The 22,798-nt window shown below is 51.4% G+C and overlaps 1 non-coding gene across 1 annotated transcript; it reads left to right on the top strand.

Moving 5' to 3' along the window:
• The first annotated feature begins 20,443 nt into the window (after nucleotides 1-20,443).
• TRNAA-UGC lies at nucleotides 20,444-20,515 on the top strand. Its single transcript has one exon. It is a non-coding gene; the product is annotated as a tRNA-Ala (tRNA).
• The last annotated feature ends 2,283 nt before the right edge of the window (nucleotides 20,516-22,798 follow it).

Here is a 22,798-nt window from a genome sequence, read left to right as displayed (position 1 = left end):
CTGGACGGACGCGCTGGATTTTTAGTACTTATGCATTTATGCTAAGGTGTGTTAGCCAAAACACAGCGAGCCCCTCTCATCAATGCTTTCTCAGATTTTATGGCTTCGTGCAAGGTGGTATGTTTTGACTCATGTGCCTGGGTTAATGCTAGTCTGTCTGAGAGAGGAAAAGGAGAGGCCGTGCTGGAGTCCCCGGAGTTTCCTGGGCTGTACACTGCCCTGAGCCCGCGGGAGGACCCAGCCCAGCCGCCACAGGCACGTACTCTGAATTTCCCAGGACAACGTCGTGGCCGCAGGTGCGTTGGGGCCAAAGTCTCCTTTGCTGTGTTGGTCAGAAGCTCAGACCCAGCCCGTTCTCACTGACCAGTGAATGGAATTTGTCACCTTCTGAAAGTGGTGGGGGCAGGCCAGCAAGTTAAACCCTTGAAGGTGAACTTGCTAGATGTCTGCAGAAGACTGGCCAGAGAACCTCCTTTTGCTGAGATTAGAGAAAGCTGAATTGCAATGGGTCCCTCATTTCTCAGCCCCATTCTGTTCTCGGTCCCTTGCTCAGGTCTTATGGGACTTCCTGGTTCCCATTCTGTCCTGCGACCCTGGACAGGTCACCTCCGAAAGAGGGGAGATGATGTTGAATGTGAATTGACCCCAGGTGGCGTCTACAGATCAGAAGACAATTCAGCTAACTGGATCCTTTGATGATTATAAGGAAACACTCCACTCAGGACCTCAAACACCCAGGTGGCTGTCACTCCCAGGGTACTCAGGCAGCCCCACGCAGCTCTGCCCCGCCCCCTGCCCTCTCCCTGCCTGAGCTCTGATTTGCTTAATTCTTTAAAATCAACTGCTTGCTTTCTCTTTAAGCAAATACACTGACTTAAGAAGGACAGCTTAGATCACCCCATAATTGGAAAGCCAATATCACATGCTGTAGACAGAAGAGGACCGTGAAACTAGACACAAAGACACAAAGGGGGTCACCAAAATCTGGTTTCCATCCTGCTGCCTGACCTGAGGAAGGTTTTTTTGAGATGGAAACGTTCCCCTGCTCTGTTGTACAGGTCGCTGAGCCAGCCTTCGCAAGGTGTCAAAGACACATCAGCACCCTGTGGAGACTTTCTCCTTGAAGTTGGCAGAAGAATAGAAAGAAGAAAGGCAGTGACTTTCTCGCGGTTGAGGATTATTTAATGCTGTGTCTGCATTCACCCCAGGTCCTCCCAACCACTGGGGAAAGACGGTAAATTTTGCTGATGGTGAATGCTTGAGCAGAGCTTGCTGCGGGCTTGAGGCCATTCCAAGGGGGGGTCAGCGCACTAGCTCATGTAATCCTCAACAGGCCTATGAGGGCAGGGGTGAGTGCTGTTATCCTCACATGGGGCCCAGAGAGGTTAAGTAACTCATCAAAGGTCACACAGCCAGGGAATGGTGAAGCTGAGATTTGAATCTGTAGCTCCCCAGCTCAGCGCCTGAGAACACAGATCTATACCCATCAGGTCCCAGGATGAGCATGCAAGGTCTCTGTCCTGGGTGGAATACTGTCCTAGCCAACCGCCCCCAAAATTCATGTCCACCAAAATTCAAGTCACCGAAGGTGACTTTATTTGGAAATAGGGTCTGTGCAGATGGAATTGAATTAAGATGAGATCATACTGAATTAGAGTGGGCCTGAATCCAATGACTGGTGTCTTTATAAGAAGATGGAAATTTGGACACAGTGAGACACAGAGGGATGACAGCCATGTGACCATGGAGACAGAGATGGAGTGACTGGGCCACAGATCAAGGACTACCTGGAGGAGGCATGGAAGGACCCTCCCCTAGCACCTTCCGGGGAGCACAGCCCTGCCGACACCTTGATTTCAGCGCTTGGGCCTCCAGAGCTGTTAGAGAATGTGTCTCTATTGTCTTAAGGCAGGACCAGTTTGTGGCACTTTGCTACAGCAGCCCAGGAAATGAACATAGTCACCCTGACCTGTGTTTACGGGGAAGTGTCTCCCAAGAGGATGAGTGTCTCCAGGGAAGGGGTCTGGAGGTCACCAAGGGAGGTCTCTTTTTGTTTGTTGGAGAGGCTAAATTCTCACCTCTGCGCACCAGCTCGGACACCTGCTGGGCAGCCTGACTGTCCCTGAGTCCCTGGTCCTCTGCTTCTCTTGCTGTGTGACTTGGAGCGAGTGACTTAACTTCTCTGGGCCTCCAATTCCTGTCATAGATTTAGCAAGAAATAGCTCCCAGGGAGCCAGCTGTTATATCTTGGGAGAGTTAGGCTTCAGGGCATGTCACCCTGCGGAGTGACGGCACCTACTGGTCTGCCTGTTTGTGTCCATCTGAACCAGGGCTGCCCAACAGAACTTTCTGTGACGACGGAACTGCCTACTGAGCCCTGGAAATGTGCCTGGTGTGACCGAAGAACCCAATTTTACATTTAATTAAATGTCAATGCAAACAGCCACAGGTATGAGTTTCCTCTTGCTTCTGTAGCAGGTTCCCACACACTTAGTGGCTTCAAACAACACAAATGCGTTGCTTTACGGTCCTGGAGTCTGATATGGGCCTCAGTGGTCTGAGATCGCGTGTCAGCAGGTCTGCGTTCCTTTCTGGAGACTCTAGGGGAGAATGTGTTCAGCCTTTCCCAGCTCCTGGAGGCACCTGGCCTGGATCTCTCTGACATCTGCTTCCAGGGTTGTATCTTCGCCGACTCGGACCCTCCTGCCTCCCTCTGACAAGGACTCTTATGATTGCAGTGGGCCAACCAGATAACCCGGGATCATCACCCTTCTTCAAGATCCTTCTCTGCAGCACAGCTGCAAAGTCCCTTTTTCACGTCACATACTCAGCCTCCAGGGATTAGGATGTGGACATCTTTCGGGGCCATCGTCCGGCCACCCATTCCCCATGTGGCCAGTGGCTGCCATATCGGACGGCGCAGGTCTGGACTTTCAGTTCCTAGAGGAACTGTTTCTGCCTCAGTCTCTGACGTGTCCCCTGAGCCAGGCACACAGGAAGTGCCCAATTAATGTATTCGATTAATGAAATTTGAATACTGCTTCTACGTCTCGTTTGTTGAAAGATGTGCTGGGTTTAAACTCCAAGTCTGAGCTAAACTTTGCAAGTCGGAGACTCACATTTTGGTGCCTCTAACAGAGCCTAGGCCAGGCCTCGGGGAAGGGTTCTTTCCCAGCTCTACTGAGTGACTTTAAGCAGACCTCTGTGCCTCTTGGCATCGACTTCCTCATCTGGACAATAAGGGGCAAGGAAGGAAACAGCCTAGAGAAGCAGCTACTAGCAGGCTCACAGGAGAAAAGAAATCCGAGGCACACAGAAGCCAAGGTCCTGGCCCAAGGGCAAGGTCATGAGGAAGGGGAAGCATCCAGAGTGCACTTCAGAAAGCGGGTGTGAGAAACCAGCAGAAAGGCTTTCTGTGCCATCTGGGGAAGAGGAGATGCAGCCTGGACCAGGGGTAGAATCAGTGACTGACTTCTTAAATGCTGTGCCATTTGCCTGGATATTTCTCCTAAACTTTTTCGGACTACAGAACTCCTACTTATCCATCAAGACCCAGTTCAAATGTCCCTTTTTTAAGAAAACTGTCCTTGACTCCCTGAAGCCACTTCTGATCCAACAAAAGGAACCCAAGATCTCTGGACCTCCCATGAAGCTGTGCTGTCCCATCACAGTCCAGACATTTTAGATGACCTGCCCAAAGTCACATGTGCCGGTAAGTGGCAGATCTGGAATGCGAACCCAGGTGATCTGGCCCCAGTGTCTATGCTCTCATGAGGCTATACATACACATTCCTCCCACCCCCAATGCACACATATACACACATGCACACACACATGCACATACATACAACACACATACACAATTCTATTCTCTTCCACAGAAGTGACCACTGAATGCATGTGGGTGCACACACACACACACACACACACACACACGTGTAGACAGATCAGGCGCACTTGCCCCTTGTGCAAGCTTGTTCACCTGCACACGCGCATACCTCATGCTGTCCCCTGCCCCAGCCCACGGGCGTGCACATACAGACATGCAGGAAGACCACCCACCCACATACCCCCACGTGGGGGCCTACCCTTAAAACTAAAATCTACCTATCCCCACTGGGACAGCATGTGTAGGCACACACAAACACACATGTGTGCATCCTCGCACTCTTAGATAAAACTGCACATGTACCCTGAACTCAGTCACAAACAGAAAAATATCTAACTCAACTATTTGAACTTGAATATTCACAGTGCCGTCTTCCTCCATGCACCCCCGGAAATACATGTGCAAATTTGGGTACAAGTGCCTGCTCTGGTTCTTTGTCCCCAGGGCCCTCCCTGCCCACCCTTGGCTCTGCACTCCATCACTGCAGTGAGGCCTGGGAGCAGACACCAGCGCCCTCTGGTCTGGGATGACCACGGAGAGGAGGAGCTGTCAGCTGCCTGGCCTTGTCAGCGGGGGTGGGAGGTAGCAGGGAGCACGGTGAGGGTGTTGGGAGGTGGGAGGGGTCCAGCGCCAGCTTTGTCCCCCCTCAGAGCCCACCTGGCCTGTTCCTTGACACCCTGATCACACTCCTCCTGATCCCTGCCCAGCCCAGTCCACGCTGGATCCTAAGGCCAGAGGCAGACCCAACACACTCCAGGGGGCCCAGATGAGACCCAGAAGACTGGGAGGGGACAGGGATCCCCCTGGCTCCACCCTGGAGCCCATCCCCCAGTCCCACTAAGCAGAGAGGAAGAGGAAGCACTGCATGGACCAGTGTGTGGGTGGGGGGATGCCCGCCCGGACAGCCTCCTGCGAGGCCAGATGGCCAGCCATCTGCGGTCCCCCTTCTTCTGGCGTGGCCAGGCCCAGTGCTGGGGTAAGCCACCTCGGAGCTGGCAGAACATGTTGGAGCCATGTGCCGCCTGCCAGGCTGGGGGGGCCGTTCCTCAGAGAGAGGCGTCCAAATGCATAGTCAGGCTGGGGGGCCAGCAGTGCACAGCTGCTGTAGTCCCTCTGTTCTGGAAGATTCTTGGGCTTTGGAATCCAGCCCCTTCATCTAATCATTCATTCATTCCCTAAACACCACGTGCCTACTACGTGCTAGGTCCTACAGGTACACTGACAAACAACTATTTGTTGAGTACCTATTCCCTTTCCTCTCTGCTCAGCAGGGCCAGTGGGGGGCTCTGGGGTGGGGCCAGGTGTCCCTGTCCCCTCCCAGACTTCCAGATCTCATCTGGGTCCCCTGGTGTGGGCTAGGTCTGCATCTGACCCCAGGATCCAGGCTCCTTTCTAGGAATCGGATATAGCGCCAGGAACCAAACAAGTATACATCAGACGTCTGCCCCCTATGTCTGTCACTAGGCTGATGACAACAGTGAGCAAACAAATGTTTGTGTGGCTCCTACTATGTGCCAGGAGCCTTCCTGGTGCTGGGAATACGGCAGTGAACAAGCTACGTACTGGTGGAGCACCTACAGTGTGCCAGGCACTGGGGAGGGAGACAGTGGGGACCAACAAGCACATGGTCCTGCCCGGACTGAGCTCGCAGTCTCAGGGCAGAGGGGACAGGCGAGCAGTGACGAATACGTGGAAAATAAGGGGTGAGGGAAGGACAGAGGTGCTCTTATCCATTTGATCATGTTAGACAAGGCAGTCAGGGAAGGCTTCTCTAAGGAGGTGACATGGAACAAAGACCTAGGTGGAGTGAGAAATCAGCCCTCAGGATTCCCGAGGAAGAATAGTTCCAGGCCAAGGGAACAGTCCCTCAGCAGGAGCGGGCTTGGCGTGCCCGAGACAGCTGTGGGGAACCCGGGCCCCTGGGCCAGAGCAGGTGAGCCTGGGGAGGGGCAGCCGCTGGAGGGGAGGGGTGAGGGATGAGATGGAAGATGAGGGGTGGGTGGGGCCCTGGTGGGGAGTCTGGGGGGGATGGGGGCTGGGAAGAGACCCCAGGGGTTGCAGAGTTTGGGGAGTGGTGGGCCGACAATGACATCCCAATATACTGTGCGAAGTTCTCCCTGGGGCCAACCTCCACCAAGGGCTGTATTTGCATTGGTCCCAGTGAGTCTGGGAAGTGAGCACCAGAATGATTCCCATTTCACAGACAGGAAGATGGAGGCACGTGAGAAAACTGTGCTCTGGGGCCCGCATCTCACTGGGTGTTCCTGACCCTCCCAAAGCAAGCAAAGGGGATGCCCCGAGCCCATGAGGGCCCTACCCCACCACTCCTGGGGCCCCAGGCTGGCCTGGCTCCCGGTCAGCTCCACGGCAGCCATGGGCTCTGAAGGCGACGTCCCTGCACGACCCCTCTGCTGGTGCCTGGAGCTGTCAGCCCTGATTCCCCGTGGGCTTAGTCACCCCGTACAAGTGACATTTATTTATTCCCTCGCACAGGAGTGTGGCGAGAATTAATTATTTAGCGCCGAGGAAGCATTTTGAACATGAAAAGTGCTAAGGATGACCGTGACATTACAGAGAATAATGTTCTCTCCTCATGCCCGCCTGCAGCTCTGGGTGGCTGAGCTGTCGCCTTCCAGGGTCCCCTGACCCTGCCCATGATGGGGGCGGAAACCCCCTGTGTGGGGAAAGATGATCTGAACTCAGAATTTCTCTTCTGTGAAAGCAGGGGAGGGGGGCGGAGAGGAGACAGAAAAAGAAAAGAAGGGGAAAAAGAGCAGAGAAGGGAAGGAGGGAGGGAAGTTTCACACTCACATCTTTTGGCCAGTCCACACTGCATGCATTAGGAGGGTACGACAGGAAGGAGTCACAACGACACAGCTAACGGTTTATAAGGCACTTGTTCTGTGTTATTTCAGAAGGTCTGCAAAACAGCCAGGCAGCGGCGGGGTGGGAGGGAGGTTCTCAGAACAGACCAAGGGTTGCAGCCCATTTTACCGAGGAGGAAACTGAGGCTCAGGGAGGAGCAACAAGTGCCTGAGGTTCCACAGCCTGGCTGCGGTGTCCAGGAGCAAAATCTGAGAGGAGGGGTTGGGGGTGACCCCAGGGACTCTCCCCCGAGAATTCTCACCTCTGGCAGGACAAGCCCCAGCTCCTCAGGCACCAGGATGCCATGCACGTCCCTGGAACTTGAGCCTCTCCCCTCATGTCACTCTGAGGACCCAAGCATCCTGGCCTCCCCCAGCTGCAAACCATTGGGAAGGAGGCAGGGAGGGGAGATCTTGTTGCGGTGGGGGAGTGAGGTGCTAAGGAACACAGAACAGCCTGGCCGGGAGCTGTAAGTCTGATTTGGTTTAATATTTACCCAAAAGAAATCCCATCAGGCAGAAGAGACAGCGAGAGAGCAGCAGCACTGAGTTGGCTGTAATTGTCAAGGGAGACTGTCTTTGTTCTGCCTTCAGAGGGTAAAAAAGGTAGCAGGCCACACTTGACCCTGCTCTGAGCCAGAGCTGAGAAATCCTAGCGGAGGCACAGGACTTGGGGTGTCTGGGCTGTCCACACGCTCCTTCCAGCTCTGCTTTGACTCATCTCGACTCACCGTGGCGACCAGAACCATGCCTGCATTCAGCAGGGGCCCAAGAAATGCTTATTCATGTGTCCCAGGTGTAATCTGAAGGGCCCTCAGTAAATAGAGATGGACTGGGGGAAGCGGAAAGCTTGCTGTGACAGGTGACTTAATCTCCCTGAGCCTCAGTGTTTCCTGTCTGTAAAATAGGAGCAAAAATGCTAGAATGACAATGTCCCCTTCTTCCCAAAGTGCTTAAAACAGCACCTGGCACACAGCAGGTATTCTCCAAGGCAGAGCTACTGGTAGGGACCGGCCCGAGCAGAGCCCCTGGCAGACGTGCCCTCCTCCTAGCAGCCCTACAGGTTCTGTTAGGGCCATTTTTTTCCTGCAATTATTTCTTTTTAGATAACAAAACCGAGCCCCAGAGAGATGAAGTCACTTGCCCGAGGCCACCCAGCTAGAAAGTGACCGAGCTGGATTGAAACCTCTCACCCGTTCCAACCTCCTGGACAGATAAATGGCCTCGGAAAGGGGGCAGGGCTCCCTGGTGGGAAGGGGCTGGCCTCAGGACCCCCACCGCCCCACCCCTCCACTCCCACTGCAGCTCAGACCACGGGAGGCTCTCCGTGCTAATCAGGCCTCAGGGGCAGCCCTGACGTTTCCTTGTGAGGCCACCCTCGTGGGTCATAACTGAATGATGGATGCTTTGAACCAGAAGGCACTCTGGCTGTAAATCAGGAGGCTGCCCATGGGCATGGACGTCCCACAGCCACCTGGCTGCCCTCAGCCAGGGAGGCGGGCAGAGACCCCACCAGATCCTTGGACAGCTGGGAACCTGCTGGAGGCTGCTGCCATGGCAACAGTGCTGGCGGCCCTCACTCTGCGCGGGCCCCATCCCACCTCTCGTGGAAACTGAGTGGGCTGGGGCTCAGCTGGGTACCTCTCCCTCTTCTCCCCCAGAGTCAGCCGGGGGACCCAAGAGCTCCCTGCCCACTCACAACTCCAGCAGGGTAAAGCCGGCTCTGAGACATCCCTCTCATAATAACAACTAATACCAGCTGACAAGTGTTGAGTACTTAGCCCTTTACAAGTACTAATCACTTAATTCTCATGTTAACCCATTTATTAGGTGAAGACTGAAGTCCAAAGGGGCAAAATTGCTTGTCCAGGGTGACATGACCAGTAAAGAGCAAAGCCAGGGCTTGAACCCAGGACTGTGGCCCCAGAGTGCCATTGTGTAGTATAATGCAATGGTTAAGACACAAACCCTGGAGTGGGACAAGCTGTGTGACCCTGGACAAGTTACTCAACCTCTCTGGGCCTCAGTTTCCCCTTCTGCAAAATGAGATGATAATACCCACCTCAGAGAGTCCTTAGAAGGATTCCATCAGTTAATACATGCAAAGCACTTAGAGCAGCAACAGGCACAGAGGATGCACTGGGGCTAACCTAGGTTTCCCTCCCCGAAACACGCTGAGACGAAGGTTTGGGGCCAAGTGCTCCTCAGGAGGCCAGGAGGGGGAACAGGACGGAGAAGGCAAACGGAGGTGTCACTTGAAGCACTGTCCCAGCCCTCGCCTGGCCTGATCCTCAGGGGACGGGCTCTGCAGTGTGAGTTAAACCTCAGAGCGTGTCCTGCCTCGGGGCCAGGGGCCGGACCCCCACGCCTAAGGCTGCCCCAGAGGGATGACAACTCCCAGGCAGGTCGGGCTTTCTGGGCGTGGGGCCAAGAGCCATGCGCAGAAGCCAGGCGACAGTCAGGCAGTCAGGAGGAAAGCACGCGGAACTGCAGCATCACAGAACTGCAGAATCGGGCCAGAGCGTGGAGCCCTGCCTGCCTGTGTTCCTCGGCTGTCCTAGCTGTGGTTATTTACCTGCCTGGGACCTCACCGCAAACCTGTATGACCAGTAGAGTTGCCCTCATTTTACAGGTGGAAGGCCACTGGTGTGGTCAAAGTCACACAGATTTGGAGCAGGGAGCCAAAACTCTAGACATTAAATTCTGCACAGTTTTCACTGCACTCCGTGGCCTGGGTGTGGGTCACTGCCTAGAGGAGAGGACACTTACTGGGGCAGGAGGAAACTTGGCAGCTCGAAGGCCTGAGGAACCTGGGGGAGGCTGTATCAGTCAGGATGTCTTAGGCAGCAAATAACAGAAAAATCCCATTTCAAACAGCTTTAGTAGTGATGAAGATTTCTATTTTCCATGATAAGAAATCATGAGGTGAAGGAACTCCAGGGTTGGCTGATTTGGTAGCTCAATGGTGGCATGAGGACCAGGCTCTTTCCCTCTCTCTCTTCCACCACGCTTAGTACAGATCATGCCCTTCAAGGTCCCAAAATGGCTGCAGCAGATCCAGTCATCACATCCCACCAGGACAAAGTGCAGCCCAAGATGAGCTGGTCGGCTCTTTTTTGGGTTTCCTCTCTTTTTCAAAAGCAAGTAAAGTTCCCCCCCAAAACCCCCTACTGGAGTCCCCCTCACATCTCTTTGACTAGAGTTGGGTCACATGACCCAACTAACAAGGGAAGGTAGGGACCGTGATTGGCTTAGATCAGGGCTCAGCAAACTAGGGCCGATTGGCCAAATCTGGCCCCAAGCCTGTTCCTGTAAATAAACATTTGTTGGTGGCACAACTATGCCCATTTTGGGTGGAAGGAGGCCAGTCAGGGGAGCAGGGTCAGATCACAAACGATGAGGAATTTGGATTTGGGAATTTTCTTCCTCGTTCACTCAATATACGTGGGTTTTTGAACACCAGTTAGGAGCTTGGGGTATACTTCTGGCCGTTTTCAATTTATCTGAGAAGTTCCAAGGGCTTGATTTGTTCACACAGTAAATGCTGGGGCTGAGCCCACCCGTTCCCCAACCACAGCTGGGGAACGGAGGCCCAGAGAGGGTGTCCGGGGATGGAAGGCAGAACGGAGGACTAGCGTTGGACTAGGGTGAGGTGAGCAGACACTTGGGGCACAACGTCGGAGGCGGTGTGCCCTCCCCGCAGGGTGGCCCCTGGGAACGAGCGCTTCCTCACAGCCTGCGCCTGGTGCCTCACCAAGCCTCGCTCTCCTCCCGCAGCTGCTGAAGAATCTGGGGCCTGGTCTCTGAGGACCCTGGACCACCCGAAGCAGCTCAGGCCTGGCATCAGTGGAGGGGGTGTGGATGGTCTCCTTGCGGCTCCCTCGGACCAGCTACCTTCAGGGAGCTTCCAGTGTGCTGCTTCCCAGAGGGCGGCTCAGAGGGTGGGGAAGGCAGCAGAGCTGGCGGTCCCTCCGTGAGCCCCGTCCACCCACCAAACACAAGCCTGTGCGATCCGTTTCACCTGCGTGTCATGCGTGCGCGGGGGGGGGGGGTACCACCTGCATGTTATAGACCGAGTTGTGTCCCCCAAAACGATTATGTTGAAGTCCTATTCCCCAGAACCTGTGAATGCGACCTGACTTGGAAATAAGGGTTTTGCAAGTGTAATCAAGTTAAGGGTCATTAAGGGCCCTAACCCAATATAACTGGTGTCCTTATAAGAAGGGGGAGAAAGTTGTAGGAGGATGCAGGCAGAGATTGGAGAGGCAGCCGCAACCAAGGAATACCTGGGGCCACGGAAAGCTGGAGGAGGCCAGGAACCCTTTACCCTTAGAGGGAGCATGGCCTTCATGTTGGACATCTGACTTTCAGAGCTGTTGTTCTAAGCCACCGAGTCTGGGGAACTTTGTTATGGCCGCCCCCAGATGCTAACGCACGGCATTTAGCAGATGAGCGTGCTGAGCCCCAAGGGATGCCAAGACCCAGCCACAGCCACACAGCTGGTCAAGGTCACAGTTAGGACTTGAACTTGGGCCACTTCAGTGTCAACCCAGTGCCACTGCCCAGCTGTCCCCCTCTGACCCTGCTCACCTGACTGGCCTCCCTCCCACCACTTTCCCTGTAAACCATTAGGTTCCAACTATACTGACCTCTGAGCTCTTTCCGGAACACGCCAAGCCCACTCCAGCCTCAGGGCCTTTGCACTTGCTCTGCCCTTGGCCAGAAGACCCTTTCCCAGATGCCCAAGCCTGGCTCCCTCATTTTATTCAGATTTCTGTGCAAATGTCACCTCCTCACAGAGGTCTTCCCCGCCACTCAATCAAAAGTAGAGCCACACCCCCTAGCACCCAGTGACAGTCTATCCAATCAAACTACTTCACTGTCTTCACAGAACTCACAGCTGGAGTGTGGGAATTCTCACAGGCATTTACTCACCCACTGGCCACGTCCTCCATGCCCAGAACCGTGGCCGACACAGAACAGGGGCTCCTTAAGTTTGCTACTTGACTGAATGAGCCTCCTTCCCACCCGAACCCCACCGACCTCTTAGCGAACACTCAGGCATCCCCAGCCCCCTGCATCCAAGGGCTGGCAAGCCTCGCCCTACTGTGGAATTTTCCAGATGAAGCTGTTTCTTTTATGCATCAACAGAGCGTTTAATCTCGGCTCGTCACAGGCAGGAAGGAACCTGCTTTGCTAAAGGACTTCTGTCCTAAGGTAACGCCAGAGGGGCCTCTCAAAAGGCAAGCGCTGCTCCCCACCCCACGCCCAGCAAGCGCCCAGCAGCCCCTGCCGCCTTCTCCAGCCGCAGCCTCCGCCCACAGCCCCCCTACACGCTGAGCTGCCCCTGGGCTGGCGTTGCGGCCCGCACCCCGCCCGGACTGCAGGACGGCCCTTCCGCAGGTCAGGAGGTCTTAAAAACTTCCTGCATAATAACCTTTTAAAAATAGAATTACTAATTTTCTTTTCTTCCTCCCTGTTAAAAATTTACACATGTAATCCACATGGGTTGACAATGAAAAATGCCAAATTTCTAGAACACAGTGGAAAGCAGATCCCACCCCCAGCACAGAGATGAATATCATGGTCAAAGTGGGTGGGCGCCCTTGGTAAGGACTGGATTCCTTTATTTGACAAAGTCTTGTATCGGACCCTGAGCAAATCCTCTAAGGCTGTTATATTATTACCCCCATTTTACAGATGGAGAAAGGGAGGCTCAGAAAGGGTCAGAGCTGGCCCGTGGTGGGGCAGTGGTGAACTCAGACGGTCTGGCTTTGAGCTCACTTTGACCACTACGCCATACCACCTCTTAGCAGAAAAGTTCTCGGCTTGGTTTTTAACTTTCTATTTTCCATTCTGGCCCCCGGCGTTTTCTGTTCCGTGTTGTTCTCTGACTTGCTTTTCTCATTTAACATTTCCATGTCTGGGATATCACTTCATGCCAGACACATGTAGGTCACCTTATTCTTTTTGATGTCTGCATTGTATTCCAAAGCCTCTGTGGTGCACAGCACAGAACTATAACAATTGTTTGGGTCAAAATGGTCCATTTGTGATCATCTTCAATTCTTAGGACATAATTCATTTGAATGTGTACTATAGTTAATATGTGATACAGTGAGAACTTTCGAGAAGAACCGCTAAGATCGGGGTTTCTTAGCCAGGAGAAGGTCTGAGACTCTAGACTAAGTCCGAAATGGTGTTGGTGGAAAGAGAAGATGCAGCCTGGCACTATGATCCAGATATTCCCAGCTCCAAAGAGCCCATGAAGGTGAAACATCCCTTTTGCTGATCAGCTATGTGTCTAAGGACTCCAGAAGGTCAAACCTTCAAAGTATTGTGACTCATTCCTAGAACAACAATGCCTGGTAATTCACAAAGCAATCCTCCGCACACCACAGTTTGCCTGCATCTAAAGAAAGTCCTACTCAGGGTATCTCCTGAGCAGATCAAGAGAAACTAGTCCTCTCTCCACTTCAGGCATTTTGCTTTTGTTGAGCTGGCATAAAAGGGAGTGAGGAGGGAAGGGCATGAGTTGCCATAAAGTCAAAACGAAACTGCCAACAACACTGTTTCCTGTCTCCCAAGAGTGACTCACCTGGTGAAAACCAGAATATTGTTCCAAGTGTCAAAATCTGCAGAACTGCCTCTAGGATTTGGGTCTTATCCAGCTTAAATGAGCCAAACATTTCAGCATCTTCCTCAGGTACCTGTGAACGGTGCATTGTCTGTCCCTGCAGCTTTTGTTTTCAAAAGCTCATAACAAGGAACCCAGGAGGTCAGGAGACAGCAGGGTGGCCATTTCCCTCCCCATGACAACATTCAGATAGTTTCTAGCTGCCTCCCAGCACCTGCCTCCTGCCAATGACCAAACCAGTGCTCTTCGCACCCAGGCTGCCCCAGAGCACATAGAAAACCAGGACCCCGGCTGGAGGCTGAAATGCATTCCTCTGGAGAATCATCTGGTCTCCTCAGCCCTGTAAGGGCCATGCAGCGGCAGCGGGAGTTTATCATCATTAGAAGCGAGTTAACTTCGAACAGGGGAGAAATGCTTTTAGAGTAATTTTATTAGCACTGGATTCTGGAATGCCTTTTCTATTCTTTTAAGCAATATTCTCTGCAGCCCTGGGCCCTCCATAGAGAAGGAAGAAATTGGTTTGCAGATGGCGAAAAGGCTGAGCTGTTTCTATCTCCTGGCTTTATTTATATAAGGGAATTTGCAAGGCAATCCCAGAATGCTACAGTTTGCCTTGTGGAGTTGGCTCGGTCTCCATTGTCCTACTGAGTATATTTTTGGTGTACATGTTAATCCATAATGAGTCATATAAAAACCAGGGCAACTTGACCTATGTCAGTCTTCAGCCATGGTGGGGACTGGGGCGGGAGACACTGGGGATAACAGCAGCTCACACCTGTGAAGAGCTTTGTATGGGCTGGGTGCTGTCCAAGCACTTTGCATGTATTAACATTTAACTCAGATAATGGCCTGACAAGGGAAGTACTAATATGATCATCCTTTAACAGATAAGGAATCTGGGGTACAGAGAGGTTAAGTAACTTGCTCAAGGTCACACAGCTAGAAACTAGCCAAGCTGGGATTTGAACCCAGGAGACCCACCTCCAGGGTTTGTGCTCTTAACTTTATGAAGTATTGTGTGATTGTGTCAAATCTAAAGACACTGATGATAAATGGCTTTCTGTGACAGACACTGTGACTGACCCATCACCCATTCCCAGACGTTTTTCTATGCCTACATCAACCACCAGGTCCAGAAAAGCCAACTATTTGCTTTCCCAGGATTCCTTGCAGTTCTGGCCAATGAGACGGAGGCAGAAGACAATTAGAGTGACTGTGGGAAAGGCTTTGCTTTCCCTGATAAAAGAAGCAAAGGTAGCTGATGCCCCTATGCCCTTTATTCCTGCTTTGGAAATGGATGTGATGCCTGGAATCATGGCAGCCACCTTGTGATCTAACGGAAAAGCTAAGAGAAGCAAAGACAGCGAGCTGGAATGACCTGAGCTTTGCAGCTGACTCCCCCACACCCCAGACTTTTTTTTACATGGGAAAATTAAACCCTGTTTGTTTACACCACTGGGTTAAGTCTTCTGTCACTTGTGGCCAAAAATCATACCTAATGTTCCTTTCTCTCTTCCTGCCTCTCTCTTATTCCCAATTGAAAGTAACTGGTTGTTAAAAATCAGCATCTTAGAAGGAGTGAGGGACAGCAAGAGGCCTCTTTCTAAGGATATTTGATGTGGAATTATATCCTCCTGCTGCCTTTCCAGCTCTCATTTATTGAGCACCTACTGTATTTCATGTATACACATGTATCAAAGGCTCCAGGTTCACTTTTCCCACTGTGCTCTTAACAGCCTAGGAGGGAAGAGGCCACATTCAGCTCCATTTTACAGACAGGAACAATGAGGTGGTGCTGGGGCTTTGAGAACCTGTCCAGTGGGTGGGGAGCAGATTCACCCAGGCCAGCGTGACCTCAAGCCCAGGGTCTTCCTGTTCTCAACTGTAGTCACTCCAGCCCGCAGCACAGCCCTCGAGAACTTCTCCAACTCGTCAGACTCCAGGTCTCTGTTGCCACCTGTCCCCTCTGGACCAGTGCCTCGCTGTCAGTGCCTCAGTGTTCTCATCTGTAAAGTGGGAATGGTGCTAGACTCACTCACAGGGCTGTGCCAATTCAGTGGAATAATCCACTTGGCGCAGAGCTTAGCACATGGGGAGCTCCCGACAGATGGTGGTATTATTATCACTACTATTATTACTAAGTACCCAGAGTCCTATCCCCAAGAGCAATCCCCCAGGGCAGCAATGAATGGAGAAGTCAAGGGAACCTGGGGTCTGACTTCTATCGAGCGTGGCCTGATTTCACATCCCCCCAGCCTGGGCACAGGCGTGCACATGGGTAACACCTTGGAAGGCGTCCTGCACAGAGCTGCCTGAGGAAGAAATCTCCTGCCAGACACCTTGTCTGGAAAGGAGCACACGGTCTGGGAAGGCTGTCTCCTGCCAGGGGCTCAGGGGCTGGCTGTCAGCATCACAGTCAGGGCTGGCCAGAGCACGGGGTTTAAAACTCGACCTTTGGATCAAGGCCAGGGTGGCTGCCAGCTACTGCAGGAGGAAGAGAGAGACAGACAGACAGAGAGAGAGAGGGAGAGAGAGAGAACGAACATTTCTTTCCTGAGCCCCAAGCCACCGCAAAGGGGGTCAACCTCCAACAGTGGAGGGGAGGTGGCTCTGTTCAATTAATCCATTAATGACAATGTATTGAGTGCCAAGCATTCAGATACACAAGCTTCACTGCATCTCCACCACATCCCTGTGAGGGAAGTGCTATTATCATCTCTCTCTTGAAGGTGAGGAAAATGAGGCACAGAAAGGTTAAGCCCAAGGTCACACAGCTACTAACTGGAGGAGCCAGGATTCGAACCCGAGTGGTCAGACCCCTGAACCAGTGCTTGTAAGCAATCAAGAGGTAATAAGACCTTTCTTTCTAATGGGGCTGAAAGAGAAATCAGCTATAAACAAATCAACAAGGGATGAAATACTTTCAGGTGGTGACAGCAGTTGTTTAAATCACCCTTATCTGTCTGATGAATCTCTGCAGGGGGTCTTAGGAAAAGCTTCTGAGAGGGAGACTGGGGTCCTCCTTGAAGGAAGGGTGGGATTTTAACTGGCAACGTGGGCATGAGAGGCACTCCAAGGGGTGGGACCAGCATGTGCAAAAGCTAAGAGGAAGGAAAGTGATTGTGAGAAACTGTGGAGCCAGAGCTTGATATGGGTAAAAACCCAGGCATACAGTTGGTGTTCCGTAAATGGTCATTGTAAAGGGTATATTGGGGGTTAAAACACAGGAGCCTTTAGAGATCTGGAGGAGGTGATCGTAAGTCCTCTTCCCTGGCTTTGCTCCAGCATCTGCCATCCTCAGTGGTTCCGGAGAGTCACACCCAGCCCCAGCTCCAGGGCCTGGGCCCTGACTGGTCTAAGACGATCACGCCCCAACGAGAGATTGGGCTTGTCGTGATCACGTGACACAATCTGGCCAATGGCAGGCAAGTTTCTAGGAAAGGTTTTTCTCACCCTCAAAAAGAAACTCTCCATCCAAGAAGGCCCTTGTGTTAGTTGTATATTGCTCATAACAGAATGCCCTCAAACTTAGCAGCTTTAAACAACAGTTAAGTATTATCTCAGTTTCTGTAGGTCAAGAATCTGGGAGTGACTTTTGTGTGTGTGTGTGTGTGTGTGTGTGTGTGTGTGTGTGTGTGTGTGTGTGTGTGTGTGTGTTGGGGGGGTGATTCTGGCTCAGGGTCTCTCCGGAAGTTGCAGTCAAGACATCAGCTGTGGTTGCAGTCATCTGAGGGGTTTTTGTTCCGTCTCCATCCCTTCAGGTGAGGGTGAAGGGAGTCAGAGGTCAGCTCCCCCAGTCCCAGCCTGCAGGTACCCCCAGCCCTTGGCTTTTTCCTGACACACAGATCTCGACTCAAACATCACCTCCTCCAAGAAGCCTTCCAAGATCACCTTTTATAAAGCAGCTCTTCCCTGCCCATGCCAGAGATTTTCATTCCTAGCCCTTCTGCATTACTGCCTGAGACTCTGCTCTTAATTTGTCCCTTCTTGTTTATTTACCTTTTTTGGTCTCTCTGTCACCAACTAGAATATATATTCCATAAAGCATCAGACTTTCATCTGTCCTGTCCTCTGCTAGATTTCCCAGAGTTTCGCATGGTGCCTGGTATGTAATAGGTGCTCGATTAAATATATGTTTATGTTGAATGAAGAAATGAGGGGATGTTTCAGAGCCCAGAAGTGATCTGGGACATCAGGGAATTCTGAAGAACCAAGAAAGAGGCTGGTAATTCTGTCTCTCTTTTTCACACAGACACACACACACACACACCCTTTTTCCTCCAACTGCCTGCATCTAGGTTGCTCTCGCTCTCATGTACAAAGCCCCCAGATTCAGCTCCCTTTGGTCGCACCCCAAATTGGCTTCTCCACCCTGACAGCACACCATCTCCTCCACCCTGTTCCTACCAGATCTGTGAGGCTACCTACATAACAAAAGTTACATGGGATTTGGAGTCAGACAGACTTGGTCCACATTTGGAACTTTCCAGCTGTATGAGCTTGAGTGCCTCACTTTCCATTCTGAGCCTCAGTTTTCTCATCTATAAAATGGGGCAAAGCAAGACCATCACACTGAAAGAGACTACCGTCTCCATGAACACGGGCATCAGTTACTTCAGGCATGGAAGGGCACTGGGCTTGCCTGGAAGAGCACTGGGCTTGTCTAGAATGAACTTCCCCTCTCCACAGCCCACAGGGGCTCAAACTCTCTCAAGTCTGACCCAGCAGTCGCCCCTCCTCTCGCACCTGTTCCCCAGAGAGTGCGAGAGCTCAAACGGCCAGTAGTTTCCCCAGCTCAGCACAAAGTGCAAGGATCGCCGAGCAGCCAAGAAGGGCTGTTAGCTTGATTGGGTCCTTTTTTCATCTCCACATCAGCTGTTAGGAGGCTCAGCTCATGCTGGGCGCCTGCTCCTTTATTACCCAGCACTGGAGTGGGGAGGGTGGAGTCCTTCAGTTATAGCAAGAATGTGGCGCCATATACTACCCGAGACAACAAACTCTTGAAACACCTCCTCTCCCTACTCAATGGCCAAAAATAGCTCCTCATTCCCACCCAGGAAGCAAGTCCAGAGGGCTGTCTGTCCACGCTGAAAGTTCCCTAACCTTGCCCCACCCCTGCATCCTCCCTTCAATTTGGGCAGGAAATTTTTCAAAGTCCTCCAGAATCGCTGGGCTTAGGGGAATGATTACTTTAAAACACGTCGGTAACTACTTCTGCCTTCATAGGGAGGTGGTGCAAAACATTTCAGTAAGGATCTGATTCCTGTATCGTCCCCTCTTAACAATAATATAACACACACAAAAATAATATAACAAATACTTACAGAGCAATTGCTACATGCCAGGCATGCTTCAACCCATAACCTGTTATGTGACATTGAGCAAGTCACTTGGCCTATCTGAGCCTCAGTTTCCTCGTGGTAATCCCTTTTGCACAGAGAGGTTATGAGGCTGGCAATAGCCTCTACACAGTGCCTGGGAAAAGTAGGTATTCAGGCAATGGACATTCCTTTTTAACCCTAGCTGCCAGTCAAAATGGCACCTCCTCTGAGCAGTCTTCTGTGATTACACAGCTTTGCTGCCCTCTTAGTCTCTCCTCTTGCCTACTCTTTGGAAGTTCAGATCAGGCCACCAGTCCCTTTGGAATCCCTGGCGCCAGGCACGTGGCCCTGTGAATGGTGAGTATCCTAGAGATTTTGAGACTGGTGATGATGAAAATGACAATGGGCAGAAATGTCATTTGAGACCTCCCAGGTCTCCTTAATTCTCTCAATTTAATTTCAGCTTAACTTGACTCCGGAAGTCTTTTCCAATGCACTTTTGTAGGGAGCTAGGTATAAACAAACATATAAAACCCAGCGTCTGCTAGGTACCCGGCTCTCTCCCAAGCCACCCTTTTTTTTGCTAATCTCAAGCGGCATCTTGCCTTTATGATGAGGCTTTCGTGCAAACAGGGTTTCATGGCCTGCGAGGTGACTTGGAGAAGCACACACAGAAGAACACTTTTTACTATCATAGTTACATATTTATGTTAACTAGGAACCGCGTTTGGCTACAGATAGCTGAAAACCCAAATCACAGTGGCTCACCCAAATAAGGAATTGCTTTCTCTGTGATAAGAGACAGCTCCACCATGCCATCGAAACTCAGGCCCTCCCTTTTCTAAGCTTTTTATTCTAATGGTCACCTTATGGGCACAAGGCAGCTGCTCTACCTCCAGCATTGCATCTAAATTCCAGGCAGAAAGGGAGAGAATAAAGGGGGAAAGATCTGCTTTAGTTCCTTCTGCTCCCCACCCCCATCTTCCACTTTCTGAAGAGCCTTCACGGAAGTCCCACCCAAAGACATCCGCTTGCATCTCATTTGGCCAGACCGAGGTCATGGGCCACCCCTACTTACAAAGAAAGCTAGAAAAGGTGGAGTTTAAACTGGGTGCAGTGCTGTCCTAAACAAAATTAGGGTTTTATTAGAAAGAAAGGAGGGGAGAATGGATCTTGGGAGAGCAACCAGCAGTGTGGACCACACACACCAAACCTATGATCTGCAGGAATTATTACTTGGAGCAGCGGTTCTCACGCTTGAGTGTGTGTCAAAAATCCCCTGGGGGGGCGGGGCCTGGGAAAACACACGTAGCTGGGCCCACTCCCAGAGTGTCTGACTCAGTAGGCCTAGGGTAGGGCCCAAGCATTTGTATTTCTAACAAGCTCCCAGGAGATTCTAGGCTGCTGGTCTGACAGCATCTCCTGAGAACTGCTGAGGGCAAGGCAAAGCCCGTACTCCCATGAAAACACATCCATTGATTTTAAAGGGATAATAATGAGTAACGCTTTAGCTATGTTATCAGTTAGGACCCCAGTAGAAAACAGAGAAGGGCACACTCAGATGGGAAATTGAGGAAACCTAACAAAGTGACTCTTTGTAAAAGTATGGGCAGGGGGTGGTACCCCCACCCCCTGTAGCAACATGGGGAGCTGTTACTGTACTTGAAGGGAACAAGGGTGAGAGCCTTACTAGAACCTGAAGCAGGGAGCTACAGCAGAAGTCCACCCACGGGAGGGGATAGCTCAGTGGCAGAGCACGTGCTTTGCATGCAAGAGGTCCTGGGTTCAATCCCCAGTCCCTCCACTAAAAATAATAATAATAATAATAATAATAATAATAATAATAATAATAATAATAATAATAATAATAATAATAATAAAGACCATCCCATAGGAGCCTTATCCTTTATTGAAAGGATGCAGCCGACCTGAGGCAAGGTAGAGAGACAGCTGGGGAATAAACACCCTGGCCTCTTTCTCCACCCGCCTCCAACCTCCAGCTGGTGCCTCCCATTGGCTGAATCCAGCTGGATGCCAGAGGGCTGGGACCCACGTGGGTCAGCCTGTACAGAGCAGAATGGAAAAGGGGTGAAGAGCAGGCCTACAGAGGCGAGTGGAAGATGTCCAGCACAGACACACAGAATACTGTGACATCGTGACATAATGGAGCAACTGAGTTTGGCACACCACAATTTAAAGGAAGCAACTCACCCAGCTCATTCAGTCATTCATTCAATTATTTACTGAGCACCTGCTGTGTACCAGGCACTATGCCAGGTACCAGGGATTCAGAGCTTTATTAATCATGACTCCTGCCCAGAGAGGATGCTATCTGCTGGGGTCCAAGGTGCTGCGGCGGAGGGTGGATGGCATGTCCTCTTCCCCTGCCTCCACCCTGGCTCAGCCCACCCAGAGAGACTCACTGTGCCTTCTACTGATCTCATCCACTTGTCACCCGCAAGAATTCCGGTGTGATTTAAGTTTTCATTAAAGTTTAACTATGTGGGAAAGACTGCAAAAAAAAAAAAAAAAATCACCTGCTCCATCACAAATCACAATGTTATGTGCTGAAATAGGGGCCGTGGGAATATGCCAGGGGGATTTGGTTGGGATTAGAGACAAAACGAATTTAGACCACTGGGTGCCTGCACACCCCCATGGTAACACCCTATAAACCTTCATGCATATAGATTTATAACCGGCGAACTGTTGATTGTGATTTTTTCGCCTGGGCTGCAAACAAAACCCCAGCCCTCACCAGCCCCTATGCTGCTACGTCAGCCCGACACAAAACGTCTGTCTCCACGCTCAATAGCCAATAACAAAAATGATGAAGAATCTGATGCAGACGCGGATAATTGCTCTGGCTTCCTCCCGTGAATTTAAATAGCTTTCTTGAATTACTGCTTTTGACACGATCAATAAAATTGAGCTATTGCTGTATCAGGCCTTTCAGCAAATACACAGGAAGCTGAGCTTCTAGGACTGATGGTTCAGGGACCCCAGCTATCCTGGTGGGCAGGGCCAGGGTCCTGGGGACAGTCGATGGAGTGAGGACAGGGATGTGCTGGACTGGCCAGTGGCCAAAACAAGCAGATGAACTTCAATGTGCCTTCCAGCTGACCTCACTTTTCCTATATCCCTTTCTCCCCCCAAAATAACGAAGCCAAACTTGCCTGTCTGCCATCCCAGTCCCTCCTCTCTCTAACAAGACAGCTGGCCACTGAGATGTCCCACCCTGAGCCTGGGCGTTAGCTCAGCACCTTTCAACAAAGGAAGTGACCCCAGTGGCGGCATTTACAACACCTGGAGACCAAAGAGTAACTCTGGCGGTGAGATTTTAGATAAAGGAAAGGTATCAAGGCAGGGGAAAAAAATTTAGATGAAATTCACACAATATAAAAGTAACTGTGTTAACAAGTATAATTTAGGGCCATTTAGCACATTGACAATGTTCTGCAACCACCGCCCCGTCTAGTTCCAGAACATTTTCAGCATCTCAAAAGGAGACCTTACACCCATTAAAGACTTGCTCCCTGTTGCCTCCTCTCCCCAGCCCCTGACAACCACCAATCTGTGTTGTCTCTACAGATTTGCCTACGAAAACTTTTACTTCCTTGTATTCCCAGCATCAGCTGGCTGGGTCCAAGTGTTTTGAACGGAGGCTCTAAAACCCAAGTGCCTCAAAGAAATGAGGCTGCAAATGTGATCATTCTTATTCGGGCTTCTTTTGTATTTAATACTCAGGGGCCCAGATTCTGTAAAAGTTTAGACAAGAGAGAAGCTCCGAGTCAGGCTGACTAGAGTTTAAATCACGGCTCTGTTGTTTCTCCAGCTGTGCGTCCTTGGGCACCTGCTACGGCACCACTTTGAGCCTCAGTCTTCTCATCCGTGCAATGGGAATTTTTAACTGTACCTGCCTCTGTGGGTCGCTGTGGGGACTAAGTGGGAGACACAATGTCTGGTACAGTGAAGGCCCTTGGGAACTCTCCTGGGTGGAAGAGTGTCCTCCTCAAATTCATGTCTACCCAAAACTTGTGAGTGTGATCTCATTTGGAAATAGGGTCCTTACAGACAGAATTGGTGA

This window comes from Camelus ferus, chromosome 32, assembly GCF_009834535.1.
Source record: "Camelus ferus isolate YT-003-E chromosome 32, BCGSAC_Cfer_1.0, whole genome shotgun sequence".
Lineage (NCBI taxonomy): Eukaryota > Metazoa > Chordata > Mammalia > Artiodactyla > Camelidae > Camelus > Camelus ferus.
Note: the sequence above shows the minus strand (reverse complement) of the source record. Positions and strands in the feature narration are given on the sequence as shown.